Consider the following 27191-nt stretch of genomic DNA (forward strand, 5'->3'; position numbering starts at 1 on the left):
CTACTCCTCCCACAGCAGCGCCCAAGTCCAGAAGAACCGCAGCAATTGGAGTGGTGATTTCCAACATTCCCGGCAGCTGGAGCTCTGCCTGACGGGGATGGGGAGGACCCGCTCCGGGCTTCTGGAAGGACTGGCAAGGTGTGGCACAGGCAGTGGTCACTGAACATTTCTGGACAAGTGGAGGCTGCGGGTCCCTGGGCAGTGGCCCTGATGTGCAGGCCACCTGGGGAAGGTAAAGCTGGGGGTGGGGCCGAGGTCATGCATGCCTCGTGTCAATCAGCTTTTGTTGCGTAACAAACGCCTACAGATGTGCACAGACACAAAGCCAGCCCTGATGTTGGCCGATCCATCTGGGCTCAGCTGGGAGGCTGGCTCTAAGGGACCCCTCGGGTGTGGGTCTGCTCCACACATTGCTCGTCCCTCCTGGACCAGCAGCCTGGCTGGAACATGTGGTTCATCACTGTGATGGCACAGACACAGGAGGACAAGCAGAAAGCCTTGCCACCTCTGCAGGTTTGAGCCCCAGAACCCGCACACTGTCCGCCTGAGGTCAATGCTGGTCATGCCGCTGGGCCTCACCAGGTCCCAGATGTGCATCCCTCTTTTGGCAGGGAAATGGCCCCAGGCGGAGGGCTTGGGCACAGGGCTGTGAACAGCCGCCATGCGTGCCTTCTGCCGTGCCAACCTGAGACACTCGGACATGATCCAGGGAGCTGTAGACAAGCCCAAGGGCTGTGGGTGTGGGTGGTGGAGGCTGCTGCAGGCCATTGTCCAGGGGACAGGTGACGGCAGCCTGGCTCCGGGCCCTGCAGGGGGGATGACAGAGAAGCTCAGAAAGCAAACCCCCTGGCCCTGGAGACTGCTAGGTGCCAGGATGAGGGCCTGCACGTGCTTAAGGATGAACCCATCTCTAGCTGTGAAACTGGGGAGCAGGGGCCCTGGGGGCGCAGAGGCCACGGGGTAGTGAGCCAGCTGTCAGGTCCAGCCACTGTCAGCTGTCAGGGGGCCACTTGCGATTGTGGCTGTGTCTGCTGTTGCACCGTGCATTCTGTGTGTGTCTATGTTGGGTGTTTGTGTGTGGGTGTGTGTGCATGGTTCTCCACGGAGCCATCCCACTCCAAGGACACGGGGACAGCCACACCCTTCCCATGGATTCCACCTTGCCAGTCACCCCAGATCCCACACTGTGGGCAGGCTACAGCGTCAGCCTGCCGCTCCCTCCCCGCTTAGGTGCCTGGCCCTCCACAAGCCTGGAGACTGTCCTCCCAGCCGGAGGCTAGGACTGGGTCTGGTGGCCTTGAGGGTCACATCAGATGGCCTTGGCCCCACTCCTCTCATGAGAGAAGCAAGAAACAGTTTGTTGCCATGGCAACCTAAGGACCAGCCTCCCCTTGCTGCAATGTACCTGCCTGCGGACCTGGCCCTGACCCCAGCCCACTCGGCCTCAGGCGGCTGCCCGCTCCCAGACCCACACCTGCTGCCCACGGAGTCCCAGGAGTGGCAGGGCAGGACAAACGTCCTCCGGACTTGTGACGAGCCTCACTCACCAGGTCCACTGTGAACACCTGCTTCTCTGCAGCTCCTCCAGGTTCTTGAAGCAGAAGAGTCCACAGGGTGAAATAGGAGACCTGCTGTGTTGGGGGCCCTGCCTCAGATCCACCACACACACAGGTGACCTGAGGGGGCACCTTCCCCAAAACTGCTCCCCTAGGTGTGACCCCCAGACATGGCCCCATAAATAAACCCAGCCACAAGGAAAGCTCTTGTAGCACCGGCCAGGTGGGGCCAAGTCCTCCCCAGGGGAGGACTTGATTCTGCTTGCTGGGGGCCAGCCTGGGGGGCGTACGCTTAGTCCTATGGATCTTGGGTCTGGGCATCTATATAACTATGGTCCTTTGTCCCTGAGCATGCCGACAGAGCCACCCGCTGCCCATCTCCTCCGGAGCCGAGGGTGGTGGGGCAAAGCAGCCCTCAGGCCCCCACCTGCCCTCGGAGGATCACGCAGGCGTGGGTCCTGACGGGGGCTCCCGCTGGCTGTTTGCATGAAGGGCTCTCCAACAGGACCCCTCTCTGCCTGGCCTCAGTCTCCCCACACCTTCCCCACCTCCTTCTAGAGCTCAGCCCCCTCCTTTGGGACCCCCACCCCCACCTCTGAAGCAGAAAGAAAGCTCTCGTCCCATCTTCAAGACCAAGAAGTCATAGATGTTGGTTGCACTAGAGACCTGGGGTGCACCCCCACCTGCCGAGATCATCCAGGCACCACAGCAGAGGGCAAACGGGTCTGTCTGCCCACTCCAGGCCGGCCTGTCCTGAAGAGGGGGCTGATGAGAGAGAAGGGATGTCCCTGCTCCTGTTCAGCCTGGCCATCCTCACAAGGGGCAGGATCAGAAAAACAGGGAACACCTGGCTGTCCCCCAAAACTGGTCCTGCTCAGGGGCCCTTAGTGCATGGAGGCCTCAGGACAAGTGCCCTGTACCAGCACAGATAGAAGAGGGTCAGGGGAGGCCAGGTGGGGCAGCAGGCCACCAGGGCCCTTCCAGACACCAGAACCCATTCCCCAGAATGTCCCCCACCCACGTCCCTGGAGAAGGGAGTAAGAGAGGAGAGTAGAAACTCGAGGAGAGGTTACATCCCTCCCTAGGCAGTGAGCTCACTACCTGTCTGATCTATCAGGACAGCCCAGACATGGGCAGCTCCCCCCGTTCCTGCTCCTCCCTCCTGTCCCTGCCAACCTCACCCCCACACACACACATACACACACACACACGGGGCATGGCGGGGTGGGGGGGATGCTTCACGGAGCTCTCGGGCCCCTCTACCCAGGACTGCCCTGCAGAGATGGGAAAACAGTGCCTGTGTCCCTTGGCAGGAAGGGCAGGGGAACGTGCTGGTGGCCTGGGTGTGGGCCTGGCCCAAAGTCTGCACAGATGGAGGAGGCCCTCTTTGCTTTTCTATGTCCAGCGTGGTCAGATGGCCCCTGCCATGGCCTCCCACCCAGTGAGTGTCTCGCCATCTGTGCACGCACTTGGCTGCCAGCTCCACCGCCTTGGCCTGCGCTGGGTCTGCCCCACCGGCCCTGGGCCCACCCTCCCCTGCAGCCCCTTCTCCAGCGAGGGTTTGACCCCATCACGGGGCTGCCTACAGCCCTCGGTGGCTCCCCAGCACCTGTGGGACTGAACTCCACGCTGCTGGCCTGGCCTGGCTCTGCCCTCCCTGCCCCAGGACCCCCACTCCTGGCCGCCCAGGCTCTGGAAACCTCCGTAGGTGCCTCCTGCCCAGAGCTGGACAAGCCGGCCGGCTGCCTCTGGCCATCCCTCCAGGAATTGCCTTGGGGTGGAGAAACCTGGAGTCTCAGCTGCACTCAGCTTCCCGGGAGCCCCTCCCAGAGCCCCCCCCCCCCCACTTTTTGGGGCTCTAACGCATTTTACCTTCCTTTACACGGACTGTTTCTTCCTTCCTTTCACACTCCGAAGGGCCAGACACGGGCCAGAGTGGTTGCAGAGGCAGGGAGGTGCCGCGACACAGCTGGCATCCCCGGGAGCTGAGGGGCCAGCGGGAGACAGAGCCAGATGCAAGGGGCCAGTCAGTGTCCGGCCCAGAGAGAAAATAATTGTCATCCCCGTGGCTTGTTCCCTGTGCCCACCCACCCCACGCGCCCCACGTGCCCCCCATGTGCACCTTCACACATGCTCGCCACTCCCTCACCATGGCCCTCTGCATGGACAGAAGCAGACACAGAGAGGGGAGGACACTGGCCGGCCATGCAGCAGCGACAGGGCCAGACAGCTGGCTCTGCACCCATGCCCAAGTCCCTCCAGGCTAATTTTCCTGTGAAAGGGGACCCCTGTCTGGGCCGGGTCAGGGGGTAATGCACAGCCGCCTGTAGTGACCAGTGACACTCCCAGGATGAGCTGAGTGGGTGTACCCCCACCAACCAAGCCCCGAGTTCCTGAACCCCACTCCCTCCCTCCCTCATCTACATACCAAGTCCAGCTAACCCTGGTCACGGCTCAGGCCCAAGCTGATGAGACACAACAGGCCCGACCCCAAGCTTGGCAGTCGGGGTGCCGGGAGGGTTGGACCCACAGAAAGAACTGGACACGGGCAGCTGAGCTTGAGGAGGCCTCTCCGGGGCACTTCTGTCCTGGGGGCTGGCTGCCCTCTCCAGGCCTTCAGAGCCACACCATCCCTTCCTGTCCAGGCATCTCAGGGACACTAGAGAACCTGAGGTCTCCTACCGGGCCTGTCACCCCACACCCACTCTGTGTCCTGGCCTGGGAGGGGAGGATGTCATCTGCCCGTGACCTGAGAGATGGCACGCTGCCTGCCTACCTGTCCAGGCTGGCACCAGACACTCTGCTGACTGCTGAGCTTCGAGAAGCCGGCAGACGGGCACAGGGCAGGGGTGGATAGAGCCTGCCAAGCCCTCTGGCAGACGGAGGCCCTCAGGGTGGGTTTGACCAGACCCCAGGCAGGGAACTTGAGGTCTGGGGTCTCGAGAGCCAAGGCAAACTGGGGCACGGAAGTAGGGCTTGTCCCGGCCTCACCCCAACTTCGTGGACAAGAGCAGCCAAGAGCAGTGGGAGACATGGTCACTGAGGCAGCTCCCAGGCACCAGATGCAGCAGAAGCTTAAGTCACAGGGAGCGGCTGCTATGGGCTGGGTTACACACCCCCAAATCCACCTGCTGCGGTCCTAACCTTTGGAACTTGTGAATGCCCGTACTTAGACTGCCCATACTTTAGAGTCCTGGGGTGGCCCTGAGCCAATCAGATTGTGACCTTGCTGGATGAGGGATCAGGAAACAGACACACAGGGAGCGACCACATGAGGACGCAGGAGGGGACGGCGTCAACACGCCACGGACAGAGGCCTCAGGGGAACCAACCTGCCCGCGTCTAGATCCCGGACTCCCGCCTCCGGGACCAGGGGAGAAGGAGTTCCCACTGTGTAGGCCCCCGGCCTGTGCTGGCTTGTTGTGGGCCATAGCAGATTCCCAGGTGGCAGCCCGAGTAGGGTCGCTTCCCGACAGGCTGGGCTCTGAAGTGGCTGTGACCTGGAGCCCCTGCAGCAGCTACAGAGTGGCTCCACTACAGCAGCAGTTGGGGTCCCCAGAGTCCCTAACAGCAGATAAGGCCTCTGTTCCCTATGGGTCTAACTGGGCCTCAGGGAGGCCAGTGGCCTCTCACCAAGGGGTCTATGAGTGCTGAGCCCTGGGGACCCCAAAACTCCTGGTCCCTGATCAGGCACTGGGCTTTTCACTCTCTCTTGCAGGGCTGCAACCATCCCTTCCATGGAAGGGGAAACTGAGGCCCAGGAGGGTGACTGGCTAGTCACCAGTAGGGGCTGGGAGTGGAGTGGTAGCCAGGCCCCCAGGAGAAGAACACAGACGCTGTCCTCGGTGTCAGGCCCTGGGCCCAGCTCCACCAGGCAGGCTGGGTGTTCTGTGCAGCCCTTCCCCCCTCCACCCTGCCAGAGTGCCATCCTAGGCTGACCACACCTTCGGGCCACCAGAGGATCATAGAACCATCTTGGGGTAGTGAATACTCACTGCCAGTAACTTTTCCTTTTTTCGTTGTTTTTCTTCTAAAAGATTTTATTATTTATTCATGAGAGACACAGAGAGAGAGGCAGAGACATAGGCAGAGGGAGATGCAGGCTCCCCACAGGGAGCCCAATGTGGGACTTGATCCCAGGACCCCGGATCATGACCTGAGCTGAAAGCAGACGCTCAACCGCTGAGCCACTCATGCGCCCCTACCAGCAACTTTTCTAAACTTCACCTTACACCCTGCTTGGTCCCCTGGGGCTTGGGGGACACCCCCCCTCCTGCCCAGAGGACATGTCCTAACCCCAGCTTAAGCCTCCTGGGGCAGGGATGGCATGGAGGAAGGACCAGATGGAAATACCGTGTCCCTGCAACAGTAGGCTTTCAGGGTGGCTGATGTGCTTCTGTGCCCCCTGCCCTCTCTGGGCACTTCCCAGTGGCCCCCCGGGCCCCTGGCCCTCACCTGACCGCAGAGCACCTCAAAGCGGACGTCCATGTGTCCTCTGCCCTCCCAATAACCCCACCCTGCCATGGAAGCCTACTCAAATGGCCTGGCCTCTGGAATTCCTCCTCCCGAGGCAGCCCCAGTGTCTCCCTCACCGGGGCCCCAACTGCAGGGAGCCCTTGCCAGCTTCACCCCAGGGTCAAGCTCTCCTGAAACGTCCTCCCGGGTAGGCAAGTCAGCCAGCATCCAGTCAGGGAGCCAGGGCCCTGGCCTCTTGCAAGGATTGCCTACCTCAATATCCCCAAGGCATCTAAGTACAGTCCCCCCAACAAGGCAACACCCCACCCTCACCCAAGCCAAAGCCACCTGCTGACTCTCTAGTTGTTTCTTACATGACCCAGAGGTGAGAGGTCACAGACAGAGCCTGGATAGCCTGCAGGTTGATCCTGCTCACCACTCCCACTATGTAGCCCCTAATGAGGTATCTAGTCACTGTCTGCCTCAGTTTCCCCACTGATGGACACAAATAAGCAAAGTTCACCTCCTAGCATTGAAAGAGCCAATATTTGCAAGGTGCTCAGGACAGTGTCTGGCAGGGAGGACCAGAATGGAGGGTACAGCACCCACCAACCAGGGTGTGTCCAGAACCTCCCTTGAGAGTGTGGGGCACACCTGCCCCATCCTTAGGTTTGGGGCTCAGGCAGTGGGCACCCCATCCCACATCTGTTACACACACACTACCTTTTATCACCCCTCGGGCAGAAGCCCCAACATTCCAAGGAGGCAGTGGGGGATCCGGCAGGGCACAGGGGCGGGAGGCCGTGACCCAGCCCCACACGATCCACTGCCCTGAGACCCACTGAGTCTGCGCATGGCAGTCCATGAAACCCGGCTCTGGGGGTCAGTTCACACTCTGCCTGGAGCCCAGGACAGCAGGCAGTGCTGCTGGAGACACAAGGCTGCCTACCTCTAGCAGCTAACTGCCAAGCTCACCTCATAGACTGGCTCAGCTAGTGGCCAGCCAGCCCTCGAAAACACAGGTGGCCAGGCTACCCCACGGCTGAGGAATGATGTGGGGGAGGCTCTAGGCTCGCCTCTCCCTGACTCCACAACCTCAACAGCTTAGGTCCCCCACCCAGTCCACTTGCTCTGTGTTCATCCCACCGGGCCCCCAGGCCTCGGCCCCCCACAGCTTCTGAGCCCCATCTCAGGGGATCCAACTGCCATACTCTTTCCTGTGACCACACCTGCCACCCCCGCTGGTCCTCAAGGGTCCCTGCAAGCCCTTTTTGTCCCTTCTCCCTGCAGGAGTTCTGAGGCCCTACAAGGGGGTTGTGGTAAGTGAGAAAAGTCAAAGGGGTCTTCACAGCACAGCCCTGAGAGCCAGTAGGGCCCTGCAGAGTCCCACCTGTATCTTTTGTGGCCAGCACAGAGCAGGCACAGGGTGAGGGGCCAGCTAATCACTGGATGGACAGATAGACAGATGGGAGGCTAGATGAATGGACAGATGGATGGATGGATGGATGGATGGATGGATGGATGGATGGATGGACAGATGGATGACTGGATGGATGGACAGATGGATGGATGGACAGATGAATGGTTAGATGAAGGGTGGATGGATGGACAGATGGATGGATGGACAGGTAGATGGATGGATCGATGGAAGGATGGTTGGATAGATAGATGAATGGATAGATAAGAGGTGGATGGATGGATGGACAGATGGAGGAATGGACTCAAATGTGTCTCCAATGCAACCGATGTCACTGCTCTCCAAGGCCCAGATGCATATCCTTTCTGTCTTCATCAACAACTATTGGCTCTTAGCCTAAGTTCCTTTTCTCCCCTCAAAGCTCTGGGTCTTCTGCCCCCAACTTCTCCTGACCTGGGTCCCCACTCCCTTGAGCAGAGACATCAGACACGACAGAAGACAAAAGGAGCAACTCAGGGCAGATGCTCTGTCCTTCTACCGTGTGCCTTTGGGAAAGTACCTCAGCCTCTCTGAGCAGCAATCCCACTTCTAAAAAGCCCACTTATTTCCCAGGATCGAGTGAGAGTCAAACGGGACAGCAGCCAATCTGATCAGATGTGGGCTTACAACCAACTCCCAGCACCAGCAGGATCGCACTCAGTACACCCTGCCCAGTAAAGGAGCTCCCGGAGGTCCGGCTGACCAGCACCACCCGGTGGCCACGTGCTGTCAGCCTGCTCCATGCTGCACAGACCTCAGCCCGGGCGTCTGCTCTGGGCCCAGGGCCTCTCCCGCGCTGTGGGCCTGACCGCACATGGGCCTCTACTGCTCATATTTTCTGGAAGAGAAGACTGGACCAAGAGGTTAGCGGCTTGCCTGTAGCCACAGCTCCTAAAGGATGGAGTGGAATTTGAGCCCGGGGGTCCCTGGCTTGAGATTGCCTTTCTATTGACTCCCCATCACAGGAACCCCAGACACACGCACACACACACCATGCTGGCTGCTTCTCCAAGGCGTTCCTCTGCTAGAATGCCCTTCAAAGTTTAGTGCAGATGGGCCACCTCCTCCAGGAAGCCTTCCCTGACTTCCTATCCTCCACCCATCTGCTTGGGTAGATGCCTTCTCTCTGGCTGAAGCCTTCCAATCACAGGCACCCTGCCATTGGCTCATTCGACACATTCTGCACAGAACCCTGTGCCTGCCCAGGTCCTCTCTCCACCTCCGGCACGCAGTAGGACCGGCACTTTGCTGCCAACTCTGATTTGTCCCGGTCTGAACAACGTCCATCACCGAGCGGCTATGAGTAAGCCTTTGGTACCTTCCGCCAAGATCTTTTCATTAGCCCTGTGTTTGTTTGGGCTGTTTTTGCCCTTTTAAAGTAAAAAATAGTTTATTTTTAACATTTTGATGCTGTTGTTTTCTTTTAAGAAGGTGCAAAAAAAAAAAAAAAAAAAAAAACCATGCCTGTTTCTTTTCTTGGCCCAGCATGTCTGCGAGCAGCCTCCTCCTCAGATGCCCCGGAGGCTCCGTCTGGGTTCGCAGGGAGAGGCAGTCAGAAGGGCAGGGGAAGGAAGGAAGGACTCACCCCCTGGGGACAGACCAAAGATGCAGAGGATGCCCCAGGACCCCTCCCCAGCAGGGACGTGAGGCCAGGAGGAGCCCAGAGCCCCAGAGCCTCCCACCACACCTGGGAGCCACTCCTGGGAGCCACTCCTGGTTGCACACTTGCACCCTCCCGCAAGTGCCTCTGGACGCTCCCGCAGCCCTGCCTGCTGTGCACTGGAGCCCGGGGGCAGCCCAGTTCCAACCTCGGGAAGGTCGGGAAGGTCGGGAAGGTCGTGGGCCCGAGAGGGAGGCCGGGAGGGAGGCCAGGAGGGGCAAGGGATGGAGCCGCGAGGACGGGTCTAGAAGGCCTCCTGGAGGAGACCCTCCAGAGCTGAGCCCTGAAGAAAGAGCAGGAGCCCACCAGATGAACGAGGACAGGAAGGATACTGCCAGAGGCACCGGAAGGGTCGTGGCCAGTGTGCAGCGTGTCCGGCCAGGCAGGACCAACTCCGGAACTCCCTGGTGTGGTCGCCCGTTTACTCATTTCTCCAAGAGACAGTCGCTGCCCAGTTTCCCTCTGCATCCCCTCCCCCGCCCCCGAGCCAAAGCCTACAGACACAGACGAGGATCAGACAAGGCCCTAGAAGGTTCTAGATGCTCCCAGGCCAGGATGGGGAAAGAGACTACAGCCCCTGTGGCTCCGAGAGGAAGGTCTGAGTCCTTCCAGGGGGAGTAGTGTCTAGTCTGTCACTTGACTGAGATCAGAAAGGAGGGGCCGGCTCCAGTAGGCACACAGGGGGTAGGTGGTAGGAGGGAAAGTCCCCAGGCAGGGACTGTCCTCACCATGAGGGCAAAGTTGGGGCCAGAGACCCACTGTCATGAATTCGCCATGAGGACAGCACCGACCCAGTGTAGCCACCACCCGCCCACAGTCAGCCAGCGAGCCCCACAAGCACCTGCCATGGGGGAGAGGGGGCAGAGGGGGTGTCCTGGGCACAGACCCAGGGTGTCCAGGGACATCTGTGACCCAGGGTCCACAGGCCCGTGTCTCCCATCCAGGTGTCTCTATCCTTCCTTCCCTGCCCCCTCCCCTGTCTCCCATGAGGCCCAAAGACAAAATGGAGTCTCTGAAGACCCTACCTGCAAGACCACCATCAGTGCTGTCCCTGGCTAAGAGGGTCCTGTCCCTGGTGGGAAGGGGATGACAGGGGAGGGCAGGGAGCAGGAAGAGAAGAGCAGGACACAGCCCAGGGGCGGGGGTCTGGGGGCTGGGGACCAGGTCAGGCCCAGAAGCTGCAGGAGCGCCTCCAGGGTTACCGTCTATGCAGCGTGTGCAGGATTCCTGCCAAACGCCCGGGGATGGGAGGATTCTCAACTCAGCCCTCTGTCACCTTCAGGCCCACAGTGATGCCACCGACCCCAGCAGGGCCCAGAGTGCAAAGCCCTTCTGCACCCTTGGCCCAGAAGGGCAGACGGACCCAACCGCCCACTGGCTCCAGCCCCACCTGCCTCACGGCCACAGCCACCTCTGCGCCCTGCCGCCCTTGCACCCACAACAGGCGGAGTGTCCTTCTAAAGCAAGAGCATCACCCCCAGCCCAACCCTTCACAGCACGTTCCACAGCCCCTGGCTGGGAGGCGGTGGGCAGGGACTGGGGGCTGGTTCTGAATGTCGACTCCTCCACCAGGCAGCCAGGCCGGGCCCTTGCGGGAACCCAGAGGGACCGTCTGCTCCCAGGCCGCCCCCCCACCCCTAGGACATGCAGGCCCACCGGGCCCCACCGCACTCCCGTGTGCTCCCAGGTAAGAAAGCGGCAAGAGAAGCTGGGGAGGGAGGCTGGCTGCCAAACCCTCCGTCGGGGGATGGCAAGCTGTCACATGTGGAAGATTGTCCCTGTCTTTGATAAGACGTGTCCTTAACAGCCAGTCCACTTCCCTTCCCCACTCCACCTGAACTGGGATCTTTGGGCCTGAGGCCTGGGCTGCGTGTCCCCCACTTCCATACAATTTCCTCTGAAAGAGTCATGGCAGCATTTATGAGCCACCTACTGCATACTTGGCCCTAGGACAAAAAGAAACTATAGTTGGGAGGGAAGTTATAAAATGGAAAACACGGTGTCTGGGAGGCTCAGCTGGTGCAATGACAGGAATGAGATATTGAGACGGCCCCTGGCAGCTGTCACTGCTGCCAACAGTCTCCTGCCACAGGAACGTCCTGTCCTCTGGCCCATCCCGGCCTCCCAGCCTCCTGGCCTCCCCATGTCCTGACCACAGGGAAGGAAGATCCCGGCCAGCCCCCTTCAGCACACACGGTGGGACAGCTGTGCCCCCCACACACACACCCATGCTGGGGACACACACGGGCTGAGGTCCCACTCACGGGTGCTCCACGGCTACCTGGTGTCCACACCGCACTCTCATGGGAAGTGCCGGGATGACATCTCTGCAGGTGGCCCTGCAACCCTCTCCCACGCATCCCAGGTCTGGGTCCCGAGGGCTCCACGGGAAGCAGAGTGGCCCTTACGGCCTTCTGTGACCTTCTGAGGAGAAGACATGTCAGGGCTGAGGGGCAGATCCTGGGAGGGTGAGGCACAGCCCTGGGAGCCAGCAGCACACCGCCCGGACCAAACCCCTCTGACCTTAAAATACGGCTTCACCTTCTGCAAGCCGAGGCCTCACTGGACCTCAGCTTCACTAGTCACCGGATCAAAGGCCTCCATCTGTGGTGGCCCGTCCCATGACTCGGCTGTCACACCGAGGGGCTGGGCTGGGGGCCCGGAAGAGGGGCATGTGGACGTGGTGGGGGGCTGGGCGGTGCTGGCGGAGGGCCTGTCTTGCAGCCCTGCAGCCTCTCTCAGGAAGGAGCACAGCTGTGGCCGCGCCCGAACCGAAGGGAGCCCAGCCCACAGCTCTGTGAACGGCCATCACCTTCTCAGCCATGGGCGGCAGGGGCGTCCTGGGCTCACCCTGCCCTCAACAGCAGGTGGCCTCTCTGTGCCCCCCTCAGGTCCCGGCGGTGACCAGTGCCCACCCCTCGCCCTGCTCGCTGCCCCCGCTGCTCACTGCTACCCGGGCTCCAGGGGAAAGGACCAAGTGGCAGGATGCACACGGACGCCAGCTCCACTCCCAGCTCCAGCCTCAGGCCCACACAGCCGTGGTCTCCAGCCACACACGGCTGAGGTGGAAAGGAGGGGTCCCCCCAGTAAGGCCCCCCAGGAGCCGCCTGCCCTTCCTGCACCACCAAGTCTTCAGCAGTGAAGTAAGACGTGGGACAGGCTGAGGCCCAGTGAGCCCGAGCCCTGGGTTTGAATCTGGAACATGCCGTGTAGGAGCTGGGTGACTGGACACCAGCCTCCCCGAACCTCTGACCGGAGGTCCAGGTCCCACTGGGAAAAGGGAGTGTCTTTCATGGAGAGGAGTAAACAGCCAGAAGGAACCCGCTGTGGGGCAATGGGGTGGGACAGCAGGTCAGAGGAGCTGCCAGAGGCCACCCTAAGGTGTAGAGTTCCTGATAAAACAGAAAAAAAGAACAAAACTCTATAGAAGAAAAAAAGACATGAATAGACAGGACACAGAAAGAGAAATGCAGATGACCTTCAAACATAAGCAATGAGCTGAGCCTCCCGTGGTAGAAATGCAAACTAAAACTCCCCAGGATCCCACTTCTTCCAGGCGCCCTCTGGGCAGGTGTGTGGACTCCCAGGCAGCTTCACTCTCTGCCCCCCAGGGAAACAAAGTGCTGTGGTGCTCCAGGGAACCTTCTGGACAGGACAGCAGCAGAGATGCGGTGACCTTTCAAACCAGCGATCTCCAACCTACCCTGGAGACTCCTGCACAATACAAGCTACGCATACATGCAGACTGCTCGGGGCATTATTAGTAACATCGAACAACCAGAATGTGCCAGCCGTCCTTCCACAGGGGCCTGGCTGGGTAAACCGAGGCCCGTCTCCATAGCAGGGCAGGCAGCAGCCACAGGAGGGACAGAGGCCGACCTTCATGTCCCAGCAGATGTGCTCCCAGGATGTGGCCCACCTTCTGTGAAAGGCAGGTCGGGCACCTGTAGGTGTGACTTCCTGCTGCTACCCCAACCTGGCTGGATGGGACGAACCTCTGTCACATGTGCATGCCAGACAGAATGGACAGAGGACATAGCGGTTTGCAGACGCTCAGCGACAGCCACTGCAGGACTGTGTGCCTAGGACCCAGGGGGAGCTCCGCGTCCTCTCTGCTTTCCTTCGGGGCCACAGTATGGGGTGGGGGGGCAGTGGTCCCACCCAGCTCTGCCAGAGTCTGGGAGTCCAACGCAGCTGGAACCTGAGGGGCAGAGCACTGACCAGTGAGGAGGCTCAGAATGTGCACGGGGCTTCCTAACATCTTCTCAACACTTAGCTGCCCAAGCTCAAGCAAGACACAGTGAAGCCTGGGACCTGGGGGCCCACCAGAGAGTCTGGAGGCCACCCGGTGCCAGGAGCCACTCTCGCCCAAGCCAGGCAGGCTGGGAGATCTTGCGGAGCACCCTGCTTCCCCCCTAAGCCACAAAGGCCAGGCCTTGAGAGCAGGCCCCCTGCCCTGCAGGGAGGCCCTGGCCAGACACCCTCCAGCAAAGCTTGAAACCAAGCCTCAGAAGGATGTGCTGGCTCGCCAGCAAATAAACTGCCAGCCAGGACCCAGTTCTACAGTTCAGATCAACACAGGACAGGCCCTTGTGTCTGGGCTACATAAGACGATGAGCGGTGAAGAATAAGGACAACATGACACATCATGGGCAGGGTGGGAGGGGGTGTGGGGATGTAACAGGAACGGAAAACACCAGGGCACTGGGACCGGCAGGTGAGCACCCTGAAACAGCCGATGCCGGCTGCCCGAGAACTCCAAGAAGCAGATGTCCACAGCGAGGGAGCAAGTGGAGTGTCGCAGCAGAGAGCAGGAAGGTCCTAGAAAGCACAGTGGAAGTTCTACCACTATAAAGTACAGCGGGGGTGAAAGTCTCGTTGGGTGAGCTTTAACAGTGGTGGAGACTGCAGAAGGGATTCGTGAACTTCAGACAGAAATCACCCAATAGGAAGGAAAAGCCGAGACAAGGACTGAAAACCAGAGATTCGGTTGCACAGGGAGACACGGTCAGATGGCCCAACACGGGCATCTTGCACAGAGTCCGCTCCCGGGGTTCTGGGAGGGGAGGAGGGAAAGGCAGGAACACGAGGAAACATGGATTTGAAGAAATAATGGCCAAGGTTTTTCCAAACATGATGTAAATACACAGATCCAAGAGGTTTGGCAAACGTGAGCAGAATGCACACACCACCGCTGCCACCACTATCGCTGCCACCACCACTGCCACCAAGATGCTTTATGTTGAAAACCAAAGATAAAAGTAAAATCTTAAAAGCTGCCAGAAGAAAATAAAAACATTGCATATAAAAGAGGAAATAGGAAAAACTCCTAGCTTCTCATTGGAAATGATGTGCTACGATTTGGATATTTACGTCCATACAAAATTCACGTGTGGAATCCAACTCCCAAAAAAGGTGGCACTAGGTCGAGGGCCTTTGGAAGGTGGTCAGGTCATGAGGGCAGGCATCCGCTGTCACACCCCAATGGAACGGGGTTCCCGTGAGAGACCCCAGAGAGCCCCCCTCGCCTTCGGCCCTGGGAGGACTTAGGGAGGCACCCTCCTAGAACCAGGAGAGACTCTCAATCAGCCGTGCCAGCGCCCAGATCTTGCCCCTTAGGACTTCTAAAGTTTTTCTAAGAGAGATAAAGAAGTCAATAGGAGATATCATGAAATGATTTTTTTTAATGCTCTATCCAATCAGAAAAGGCAGGAAAAGAGGGAGAATAAGACAAGAAAACATGCAACCAACAGCCTCAGGTTGTGGGCTCTGAAGGGCAGCATCAAGCAACCCAGCTTTCCTATGGGGAGCAAGGGACTCCTTCTCTCACGAAGGACTCACACCTAACTTCCAGCTCGCAGACCACAGGGGTCACAAGGACATACTGAGCAATACCAGGATGGTACGTGCAAGCACGGGCTGATGCGGCCACCACCCGAGACAGCTGCCCCAGCCCCTCTAAAGTAGCTGCTGTGCAAAGAACAGGAGGGCAGTTTGAAACGTAACCAGAAAAGAACTCCTCTAGGTTGAAGGGAAGAAAGAGACAGCCCGGGATGCAGGGCATGATCTCGGTTCACACAAACAGCCACAAAAGGGACTGGGGGACACTTTGGATGCTCTCTACTAGAGAACTGATTGTTAATTTTCTCCGGTGGGATCATGGAATTGTGGTTCTGTGGGGAATGTCCGTCTCCTTAACAGAGGCAGGTGGCAAGATGAAGGCTAATGGGCCACAGTGTCTGCAGCCTGCACTGAATGTCCAGCAACACCCGGAAGATGAAGGGAGAAAAAGGACATGCAGGGGCAGTCTGTCCATAGTTACTGGGCCCAGGCTGGGGAGGGCCAGGTGTTCATTATACTGTTCTCCCATATTATTCTTCCATTATGAAAATTTTCATAATTAAAAAAAAATCCTGCAGTTATGCACAGATCAGATCTCCAGGAGGCTCAGCCATCTGGTGCACAGGCTTACGCCCAGAAGCAGGAAGGCCTGCTCAGCACCCACCGTGGCAGTCACCAAGCACTCCAGACCACGGCTGCCATATGGGTATTTATTGCTTGAGCCCCAGCATCCACCCCATCTGCCCATCAGCTCTGGTTTTCATTCATGGAGTTTGCAAGAAGCTTACTTCACCCTAATCTGATCATTCTATCCTTTGATCTCAGACATTGAGTCACAGACCAAATGTGATGGACCCAGTCATTCCAGAGTGGACAGGAAGGAATGAAGATGCTTCAGGAGTTGTTGGCAAACAGCTTGAGAATATATGGGAAGCCAACTCTAGGATAAGCTAACCCCGCAAAAGCAGCACATAGAGGCTAAGGATTGTCCTCGGTGACCTCTAGAGCTGCTGGAGCACCCCTCACCTGAAGCTACCACTACTGTTGGGTTACTCTGCTGTAAAGGCCGACAGATCACTTGCTTGCCCTTGCTTGCAACCTAAAGAAGCATCCCTCAGTGCTACACAATTCTACGGGAGGATCTTTCAGGACTTCCCTTATAGCCTTGAATGAGTAAATAAGTTGGTGTACAATTCTGAAATCTGTATCTCACTTCCCAGAACTCAGGAATGTGAAGCCTAAAAACTAGGAAAGGGATGGGCAGCTGCAGGTGGGCATGCCAACACCGTGGAGCAGTGAGAGCTGCATCACATGAGCAGATGGGCTCTCCACGGAAGAGGAAACCAGATGCTCACCCTCGTGCACAACTCGGGAAAGGCAAACGAAAACCACAACAAATATACCACTTCACACCCACCAGCCTGGCAAAAGTTCAAAACTAAGAAAATATCAAGTGCTGGCAAGGGTGTGTGATGCCCAGAATACTTGCACACCATGGGTGGGTGTGGAGATGTGTGGAATGCACTTTAGAAAGCAACCAGGCACATATATACACAGGTCTATACATATATGTGGTTGTTTGTACGAGAGTGCGTATACATGTATGTAGATGGCAAAATATGCACAGTTGGTGAATCTAACTGGAGGGCATTCAGGGGATCACGGTCTTATCCCTTCAACTTTCTGTTTGCTTCAAAAATCTCAAAAATGAGCTGGGGGAAAATAAGCAAAAAGAAGGAGGGGGGAAGAAAAATGTATACAGAACCAGTGGGGAAATTGAACAAAATAAAGCAGGAACTTCCAACGTAGCTGTCCTGGCGCACCTGCCAGTGGAGTCCTGCTCTGGAGCACAGAGGAAGCCGGACTCCGCAGGCTGCACGTGCAGGCTGGTGTGACATCCTGGAAGGGCGACATTATGGCTGTGGAAGAGAGACCCGTGGGCACCAGGGGGTGGCAGGACTCTCTGCTGCCGCAGTGCTGGTGGACACACCACGCAGTGCCCTTATCCAAACCCCCAGAACGGCGGCAGCCCACTGTCCCAGTCGCCTGCTTGGGCTGCAGAACCAAACACGCAGACTGGCTGCTCAAATCAGGAGACCTGTGTTTCCCGCCGATCTGGAGACCACAGATCTGAGATCTGGTGCCGGCGGCCAGGTTCTGGAGAACTATTTCCTGGCCTGGAGACGCAGTCCTCCCGCCGAGGCTCGCTGGCAGGAGAGGCAGAGAGAGCTCTCTCGTGCCTCCTCCCAGGACGGCAATGATCATGTTGGATCCAGGCCCATCCTTATGATCACTTTTAATGTTCCCCACCTTCACAATGGCCCTGTCGCCAAACACCATCTCCCTGGGACTGGAGGCTTCAACACGTGAATCGGTAGGGGTGTGGAGAGGGCAATTCAGTTTACAGCAACCACAGAGTGAAGTTTACTATATGCAAATCATTGTAACGTAGCCACCTTACCAACTCCCCATCCCCCCACTCCATTACCACCATTGAGAGAGCAAAGAACCAGACTTGTCTGTGGGTGGAGAGGGTGAGCACCCACCTCTGAGTGTTTGGAACCACAAGCCAGACCTCGTGGTAGGTTTACCAGCTGAACTCAAGATTCAGGCAGTCCTTGGAGGGCATTATGCCAAGTGAGATAAGACAGATAAAGACTAATACCACATGATTCCACTCACATGTGGAATCTAAGAAACAGAATAAAACCAAAACGCAGACACAGAAACATAAACACAGAGAACAAACTGGCAGCTGCCCCTGGAGGGTGGGCCTGGAGGGATGGGCAAAATCGGTGATTAAAGGGTATACATTTCCAGTTATAAAATCTGTCACAGGAATGAAAAGCACAGCACAGAGAATATAGTCACTACGATTGTAATCACTCCATCTGGTGACTACGATGAGCATAGCGTAACAGATAGAACTGTTGAATCACTATGTTGTACACCTGACACTATAGAACACTGTGTGGCAACTGTGCTTCAATTAAAAAAAAAAACACTTGAGTGGTTCAAAAACTCAGGTTAGGGTGGAGCAGGGCTAGTGGGTCTCTAGACACCCAGCAGAAGTGAGCACAAATCCCTTCACACCACAGGATCACCACCAAGTTGTAGTTCATCTAGTGATGCCCCTAGGGTAGTGCAGCGCACAGCCTGCACAACTGTACATGGCCCCCTGCAGGCCTACTTCATCCTAGGCTGCAAAGAATTACTACAAATAAATTTCAATTCCATCAGCAGCTCACAATCAAAAATGCCTAAATATACCAAGTAAAAGGCCCCTGAGCTACAATGTGCAGGAGGGAAAAAACACAGCAGACAGGCCCTTGAGGACTTCAGATAATGGCATTGTAACCACAAACAATGAGAAATTAAAATATCAAAAAGGGAAAGATTTGAAGAATAAACCCCTCCCCCAAAACTCATAGAATGAAAGCATGTACGGATGGAAGTTCACACCGAATGGGTACATGCGACTGCAGACCAGACACAGCAAAGGAGCAGATGGTGAATCTGAAGACAGTGTCCCAACTGTAGTGCACAAGCACAGAGACAGATGGTGTGCAAGGGAGAACAAGAGAGGGTGGGTTGGCACAAAAGCCCTGGCACTCATCTACTGGACCCCAGGGGGAGAAAGAGAATGAGGTAGAGAAGATCTGAAAGTGGCTGAGCACATGGATGTATGATCATGTCATGAAAATCCGAAAGAATCTCTAACTAGGCATTAAAATTAATAAGTAAAGTTAGCAGCCTTACTAGATACAAATCAAAATACAAATATCCATCCTATAGCTGTATACCAGCAACAAACACTCAGAAAATGTAATCTTAAAAAGATAAGTGTATTCGTTAGAGTTTTCCAGCCAAGTGAAACCAATAGAATGTGCGTGTAGAGAATGGTTTATCTTAAGGAATAGGCTCACACAATTGCAGAGGTGTGGGGAGTCCAAAATCTGCAGGGAGGGAAGCAGACTGGAAACTTGGAAGGGTTGTATTTGGAGTCCAAAGGCAGTCTCAGAAGTGCTTCCTTCTACGGGAGGCCAGTATTCATTTTAGTAAGTCCTTCAGTTGATTGGATGTGGCCCACCCCCATGGTGAAGAGTCGTCTGCTTGGTACTCAAAGTCCATAGATTTACATGTGAATCTCAGACGAAATCCACTATCACAGGAACATCCTGACCAACTACCTGAACACCATGGCCCAGCCAACTGGACACACACAATTAATTATCACAGGTACCATTTATAATAATGTTGATAATGTGGAATACGTAAGAATGAATCTAACAAAACATGTGCAAGATATGGAGGGGAAAAAATGAAACTCTGTTGCATGTCATTAAAGGGGCTGACATTAGTGGAGAAAGAAAATGGGTATGTTTAAAAATACAAACATGTATGTGGATTAGAAGACCCAAAAATACTATAAAGACATCAATTTTCCCCTAAGAAATGATTTGTAGAGCCAATGCAAGCCATTGCAATCCCACATGCATGTGTGCACATATAGAATTTGACAATCTGAGGCCCCCCGGTGGCTCAGCCAGTGAAGTGTCTGCCTTCAGCTCAGGTCATGATCTCAGGGTCCTGGGATCGAGCCCTAGGTCAGGCCCTCTGCTCAGTGGAGGACGTGCTTCTTCTCCCTCTGCCCCCGCCACTACACCTGCTTGCTCTCTCTTGCGCTCTCTCTCTCTCTCTCAAACAAATAAATAAAACCTTTTAAACAAAATTAAAAAGAATTAGACAATCTGACTCCACAATCTCCACAGAATCACGAAGCATAGGAATAACCAAGATAATCTAAAGGGATGACAAGGTAGAAGGACCTGCCCCACAGATCCCAGGACTTCCTGGAGACAGTGAGGAACAGGTGCATGGGTGGGAGAAGATTGACAGAGACAGGACAGGTTTTTCCTCACAATCAGTTTGGATACTTGATGAGTCATGGAGGAAAAAATATTACTCAGCCTCTTGCTTCACACCGTCCACAAAAATCAACACCAGGTGGATTAAAGACATAACTAGGAAGGATAAATCCACGGATCCCTTGGAAAGGAATAATGAGGGGAGGGGAACCACATGAGGTCAGGGTAGGGAAATTTCTTGAGCAAGACACAAAGGGTACCAACTATACAGAGAAAGAAGAATTAATTGGGCTGCATTAAAATTTCGTGCTTCTTCCTATTCACCAAACAGCACACGGGAAATGAAAAGATAAGGCACAACGGGAGATGTTTGAAGCATAGATGTCTGGCAACAGCTCACTTAGGAAAGACACGAACAACTCTTAACTGCTCACTAAGGAAAAGATCAAAACAAATTCTTTTTTTAATGGACATAGGACTTGGACACGTGCTTCACAAAAAAGGAAATTCATACAGCAAATGAACACAAGCAAAGATGCGGACCTCATTAGCACCTAAGGAAATGCAAAGAGGAGTCACTAGGTGCTCAAAACATGTGAAAATCTGACAAAGCCAAGTGTTGGGGGGGACATGGAGCAGTGGAGTCTACTTCATGGGTGGCTGTGGGGGTGCACGGCATGATGGATGCTCTTCAGAAAACCTGGCCGTGGCCTCCAATAGTGCGGGGGGGGGGGGGGGTGCAGCATGGACACATGGTAAATAAATGTTTGCTCCCAATGCAGCACCAGATGACTTTTAAGTGTGTGCAGCAGCATTGTTTTAAGGCGTGGGGCAGGTGTGGTGCAGGTGTGGTGCAGGCATGGCACAGGCGTGGTACAGGTGTGTTGTAGGCATGGTGCAGGCGTGGTGCAGGTGTGATGCAGGTGTGGTGCAGGCATGGTGCAGGCGTGGTGCAGGCATGGCACAAGCGTGGCACAGGTGTGGTGCAGCTGTGATACTCAGATGGTGTGGGTGTGGCACAGACTAGCACAAGAGCCTGGAACAGATGAACTCAGCTACACACGTCTGCTTGCAGGCAAGCTGGTTGCAGAGCCCAGAGTGTGAACCAGACAAGAAAGAGTAAAGGGTGTGTGTTTCGGTGGCAAAACTGTAACTAAAAGCAAGAAATGATTGTCACAAAAGCCACACTCATGATTCCAAGATTCAGGGTGGTGGGGGCTTCTAGGGAGCTGCCCGGGCTGGCAGTGCTGCTGGTGGTTACAGCTCCAATCTTGTGTGCTACACTTCCCTGCCCTCCTCACCACCCCACCCCCACCCAGTCCTTCCTTCCCTCCATTCCTCCTCCTCCTCTCTCTCTCTGAAAATTCACTTCCCATGGACCCTACCAACTCACACAAGCTGGAGCCTGGCACACAGTAGGAGCTTAAGTAGTGTCTCCTCCCTCCAGCCAGTGCATTGGTTCTGCACACACCCACCTTGCCCGTAGCACATACAGGCTCCAGTGACCTGAGGTCATCCTGGGGACTGTCCTAAGCAGGTGGCCTGATCATGGAGGGCATTTGAGGATGGCCCCCAAGCTGGAGAGGTTCCCTTGCTGCCACAGGGTCCATCCACCAGGAAAAGCTGCCCCTCTTTATTTCCTGTCACCATATTCCAGCCCTCTTAATTCCCATGATGGCTGTGGTTTTATGTTTGTGTCCGTCATGCCCACAGACAACTCAGTCCATACAGGCACACACTTGCTGGGGGTGGGGGGGGAGTCTCCAACAGGGCATCTGGTTACGGTCCTGACAGAGCAACACTGACCAGCGGCTGACCACACACCACGTTCACAGACCCCACAACCCTCATCATGAACCTAAAACCACACAACAAGTAGAGGGAGGAACTGGGATTTAAACTGGAGCTATTGGGGCAGCCCGGGTGGCTCAGCAGTTTAGTGCCTGCCTTCAGTCCAGGGCATGATCCTGGAGTCCCAGGATCGAGTCCCACATCAGGCTCCCTGCATGGAGCCTGCTTCTCCCTCTGCCTGTGTCTCTGCCTCTCTCTCAGTCTCTCTCTCTCTCTCTCTCTGTGTGTGTGTGTGTGTCTCTCGTGAATAAATAAATAAAATCTTTAAAAAAATAATAATAAAATAAAATAAATTGGAGCTATTGGTACCAGGTCTGAGGCATCTACCACTGCACTTGTGACCCTAGAAGGTTGTGGAGATAAGGTGGCAAAGTAAAGGGAAGGGGGCAGAGAAGAGAGCGGGGCCAGTGCTCCAGTGCTGAGATGCCACAAAAGTTCTGTGGGTCCAGAGAGAGCTCACTTTTAGTTGCAGTTCTTCTTTCTAGTGTCTGCTGCCTATTTAGGTCCCTTAGACAATAGTTATTGGATGGATGGATGCATGGATGCATGGATGCATGGATGCGTGGATGAGTGAACAGGTAGGTGGGTGGATGGATGATAGACAGATGGAAGGATGGATAGCTGAATGGATGGATGGAAGGATGGATGGGTGAATAGTTGGATGGAAAGATAGATGGACAATGAATGGATGAAGGGATGGATGGATGGGTAGATGGGTGGATAGATGGGTGAATGGATTGTGGATTGGTGGATGGGTGAGTAAAAGATTGGATGGATGGAAGGATGGATGGATGGATGAGTGAGTGGGTGGTTGAGTGGGTGGGTAGACGACAGACAGATGGATGGAGGTTGAATAAGTGAATGGGTAGGTGAGAAGGTTGAAGAACAATTGGACAAGAAGATAACCAGAAGGGAGGATGAAGAGTATGTAAGTAAGTGGATGAATGGGCGGACAAATGAGTGGGTGCATGGTGTTACTGTGAGATTGTTTTTATGTCCTCAAGCTGGATTTTTATACTCAGAAAAGATTACTTAGAAATTAGGTTTTTTAAATTACATTTAGGAAAATTTAAATTTTAACGTATTAATGTTGCAAAACCAAAACCCTTAGTTTTCTCCTTTGAACCATTAATTCAATCTATGAATCTTATCATTATACTTAAAGTCTAATAAATTTTGAAATTCTTTTCCAAGAATTCTTTTATTAACGTTAGGTCCCACTTTCAAACCTACTTAATAAAACACCTTCCAATTTTTAATCACATTAATAAACTTCGTGTATTTAATCTGACAAATCTTCCCAAGTTCACAATTTTTGTAAATCTAAAAGATAACTTCCTTATCTTTGTTGGATGAGCCGCAGATCCCTTTACGTGTTCAACACTGTCTGGGCACCTGGATAGCTCAGCCAGTTAAGCAGCTGACTTCTGCTCAGGTCATGATCTCAGGGTCCTGGGATCAAGCAGGGAATCTGCTTCTCCCTCTCCCTCTGCCCCTCCTCCTACTCATGCTCTCTCTCTCTCTCTCTCAAATAAATAAAAACATTTTTTAAAGTGTTAAAAAGTGTCTATAAACTTTATGGTATTTCAACTTAAAGTCCCAAATCTAAATCAAGTAATCAAATATGTATCTTACATTTAAATTAAAGGTTGACTTTGCCCAAGTTATCTTGAACATCACAAATGCTTATAATATCAAAGATGCCCAGTTTCCTTCACACAAACATCAAAATTATTAAACCAATAAAATATTTCTATACTTAATTCTAAATATACCATTGGGTTCAAAAGCACTTATTCACTAAGGAAACAACCAAGAGATTTGGGGGGCACTATTTGGTTATCTGAGGTTGCAAAATACTAGCCTTCAAATCTCCTGGTCATTTCCATCTGCCACACAGATGGAACTCACACAGATCTTGATTATAGGACCTCAGAACTTACAAATTTGGTCTTCAGCTCTTGACCCCATACAGAACACCATCCTGGTCCCCTCACACACACATCTACAAACCCCACCCAGAGGGTTCTATTGGATTTTGCATTTATAAAACCCTCCGTGATTATCATAGTCTGCCTAGTGAGACCACACATTTGTGGTGTTAAAATGACACCTGTTGGATGCTACAAATCCCAAAGCTGAATTGGAACTGGTGGATAAGACTTTGAAGATCACATCATTGACATGTGGTGTTCCCATGAACAGATGGGTGGGTGGATGAGCAGACTGTGATCAGATGGGTTGATGGTTTGGTGGGTGGATGTATAAATGGGTATACAGTAGTTTAATGGGTGTGTAAAAGGGTAGTAGGGCAGGTGGATGGTGGGTGAATGGGTCAATGGGTAGGTGGGTAGATGTGTAGATGGATAACTCATGAGTGGGAGGTTGGGTGATGGGTTGATGGGATACAGATGGAAGAGAGGCAGATAGGTATGTGGATGGACAGTTGGTTAAGGGGATGGGTGTGTGGGTGTCTTAAGGGGTGGGTAGGTAGATTGAGAGATGGGTGGGTGGATGAAGTCATGGATAGGTAGATGGATGGGTAGGTAGATGAATTTTAGGATATATGGGAGGAAACATGTTAACTTAGGTTTTTGGTGAATAGATGAGTGAGTAGGTAAATTCAGGAGTGGACGCTGGATGGGTGGGTGGATAGATAAATGGATGGATGGGTACATGGATGGGTAGATGGACGAGTAGAGAATGGATGACTAGGTAGGTGGATGGTGAGGCAGCACATAAGTAAGTTTCTAGTCAAGCAGACTAGTATCCCCCTGAGGACACTCAGAGGTCCTGGGTCCTAGTCCTGGCTCCACCACAAAGTTGCTTTCTGACGTGGAATGAGCACCTGCCCCTCCCTGGGCTGTTTCCCTTCTGCTCCGTGGCGCCATAGAAAAGATGGACTTGATTAGCTCTGCCCTGCTTTGGTCCCCTGGCCCAAGCCTGGGTGCCTGGGAGGCACCCCCAGGACACAGCCCTTGCCACATGGGGCCAGGGTCACCAGCTTCTGCCAGACCCACCCTCTTGGGACAAGCTCAGACAGGGAGAGAACATTCTGCTCTGCTGGTGGTTGCCATGGAAAACCCTTTGCTGCTTGTTTTTCTCCTCCACTGATTAAGGAAGAGACTCATAAAGTGACAGAGCGTCCCTGGGCCTCGCCGCTGGCCAGCTCTGACTTATCCCCTGACATTTCCCAAGGGCCAACTAACCTTTCCTGCCACAAATAGACGGATGTGGGTCCCTTGGGGCAGTCTCGCCTGCACTGGCTCCTGTCTCGGGGGAGTCGGGGACCCAGGGGACACAAAAGGGAGGCGGATAATGATAATAATCAGGCAAGAGGGTAGACTGTACTGTCAGACCAGCCGGCTCAGCAGGGCTTCTGGGGGAGCCGCGGGGAAAGGAGACTCTTGATGGAGAAGTTGGCCATTGGAACCCACTGCCCCGTAAGGTGGTGAGTTCCCCGTCCCTGAAAGTGTTAAAGCCAGCCGACCACCCAGGCAGGCAGGTTGGAGAGTCCAGGGGACAGTGAGATCTGTAAGTTGCCACCCAGTGAATCTGACACTCTCACTCGATTCCAGGATCCTGGATCACCCTGGCAGGAATTAGAGCATTGGGCAGCCACTGTCTTGTCAAGGAGTAAGGCTGCTTTAGCTATGTGGTCAGGGAGGGCATCCTAGAGGAGGTGCTAGTCAAGAAAAGAGCTGGGGGAAGCAGCCTGTGCTGAGGCATCATGTTGGAAGGGCTGGCAAAGTCGACGAGGGGCCTGAGTGGCCCAGCGTGGCTGCCAGGGCAGGAAAGATCAAGCAGGTTGGGCAACTCCTCATCACCACCCAATCCCCCTGCTGCCACCCCACAGCAGGAGCCAGGTGGAGACTTCCTGTCTGGCCTCTGCCTCTCACTGTCTCTCTGCCCACAAGCTGGGCAGGGGGAGATGCTGGCAGCCCCCTTCCAGTCTGACAGCCCCACAGGTGCCCCTGGCCTGCTCCCCGCCTCATACATAGCAAAGGGGGCTCCGCCGAGACTGGGTAACTGCCACGGCAGGGGCCTCTTGTCGAAGCTGAGCCTCCAGCACAGATTTCTTGGCCACGATCTCCATCTGCCCGGCTCTAGGGACCATGTGTCAACAAGGAGAGAGAGAGGGGCGACCTTCTTGGGTGCCCCTAGGACCCCAGCGGGTGGTGTGCTGAAGCAGAGCGTCCTGGAGGGGCTCCAGGGGCCATCCAGCGGCCACCCAGCCCTACCAGCAGAGCTCAGGGGTGCTGGGCCACAGGGGACACGGTGGGCTCTCCGCGGAGGCGCCACTTAGGGAGCAGTCAGCTGGGGGAGACCGTGGGGCGGGGCCACATTACCGCCTCCGGGCCTGGGCTTCTGGACCAGGGAAAGGGGTGGTGACAATGCCTTGCACCTGCAGGTCTGCCTCCTGGTGCCCAGAGCAGGATGCCCGAAGGACAGGGTCTGCCTCGAGACAACAACCACCCAACCCGGGAACTGTGCTTCTCACATGACTGCGGAAGGCCCACAAAGTCTCCCAGTCACTGTGCCAGGGACCCCTCCCCACTCGGGCTCCAGGATTCCCAACTGTCAGCAGGGAACTACAGCCACCCGCCTGCTGGAGAGGGCTCTGGGGATCCAGGGCTGGTGGGGTGGCTGGGGAAGCCAGAGATTCAGGCTCCGCCGTGGACAGGTGCATGCGGACCCTGCAGCCCATCCTTCTTCTGAAGGCACCAGGTCTGGCCCACCAGACCCAGAGACTCGTGGGGCTTATGTGCTCTGGCACCTTGTCTACCCTTTCGGCTATAAATCAAGAGTTAGTCACAGGAGCTGCTGCCTAGATGGAGGAGTGAGTCAGCCTGCACCTGACCCTCCTCCCAGCCCTGTCTGGGCCTCAGAGATAGAGGACTTCCCCCCACAGGCCTCACATGAGGCAAGCAGAGATGCTTGGATTATAGATGGGGAAACTGAGTCTCCAGGACCTGCCCAAGGTCCCACAGCCAGGACAGGGCAGAGCTGAGACTGGTGGTCAATCTCCCTCCTCCTTCCTTCCTCCTTCTCCTTCTTTCCTCCCCCTCCTTCTCTTAGCTCCTCCTCCCTCTCTCCATCCTCCCATCTTCTCTTCCCCACCCTCCTCTGGCTCCTCCACCCCAATCACCTTCTCCTCCTTCCCAACCCAACCACCAGGGCTTGGCCAATCCTTGCCATGTTCCCCACTTGTCTCTGTTTGGTTGGGGAAGAACAGCCCCTACCCTGACACAGCAGGAAATGGTTCTGTCTTCAGAGAGAAGGTTCCCTGACCCCGGCATTGGGGAAGCCCAGCACACAGCCCCTAACAGCCCGTCCCCAGTGGTGACAGGCCAGTTCCTGCCAGGCTGTAAGGTGGGCCTCTGTTAGATCAGAGCCGGGAAGCCAGGAGTGCCCGGGCATGGCCTGGGGTCTGGCGGCCCCTCCTGGGGCAGGATGTGAGTGGGAAGGCCGCTGCCATCCTCAGAGGACAGCCAGGGATACAC

General features: G+C 55.2%; 1 long non-coding RNA gene across 1 annotated transcript; it reads left to right on the forward strand.

The window, feature by feature from the left end:
- The first annotated feature begins 331 nt into the window (after positions 1-331).
- Positions 332-8872, forward strand: LOC144299845 (uncharacterized). Its single transcript, XR_013366510.1, has 2 exons — positions 332-513; positions 8041-8872. It is a non-coding gene; the product is annotated as an uncharacterized LOC144299845 (long non-coding RNA).
- The last annotated feature ends 18319 nt before the right edge of the window (positions 8873-27191 follow it).

The sequence above is a fragment of the Canis aureus genome, chromosome 2, assembly GCF_053574225.1.
Source record: "Canis aureus isolate CA01 chromosome 2, VMU_Caureus_v.1.0, whole genome shotgun sequence".
Taxonomy (NCBI): Eukaryota; Metazoa; Chordata; class Mammalia; order Carnivora; family Canidae; genus Canis; species Canis aureus.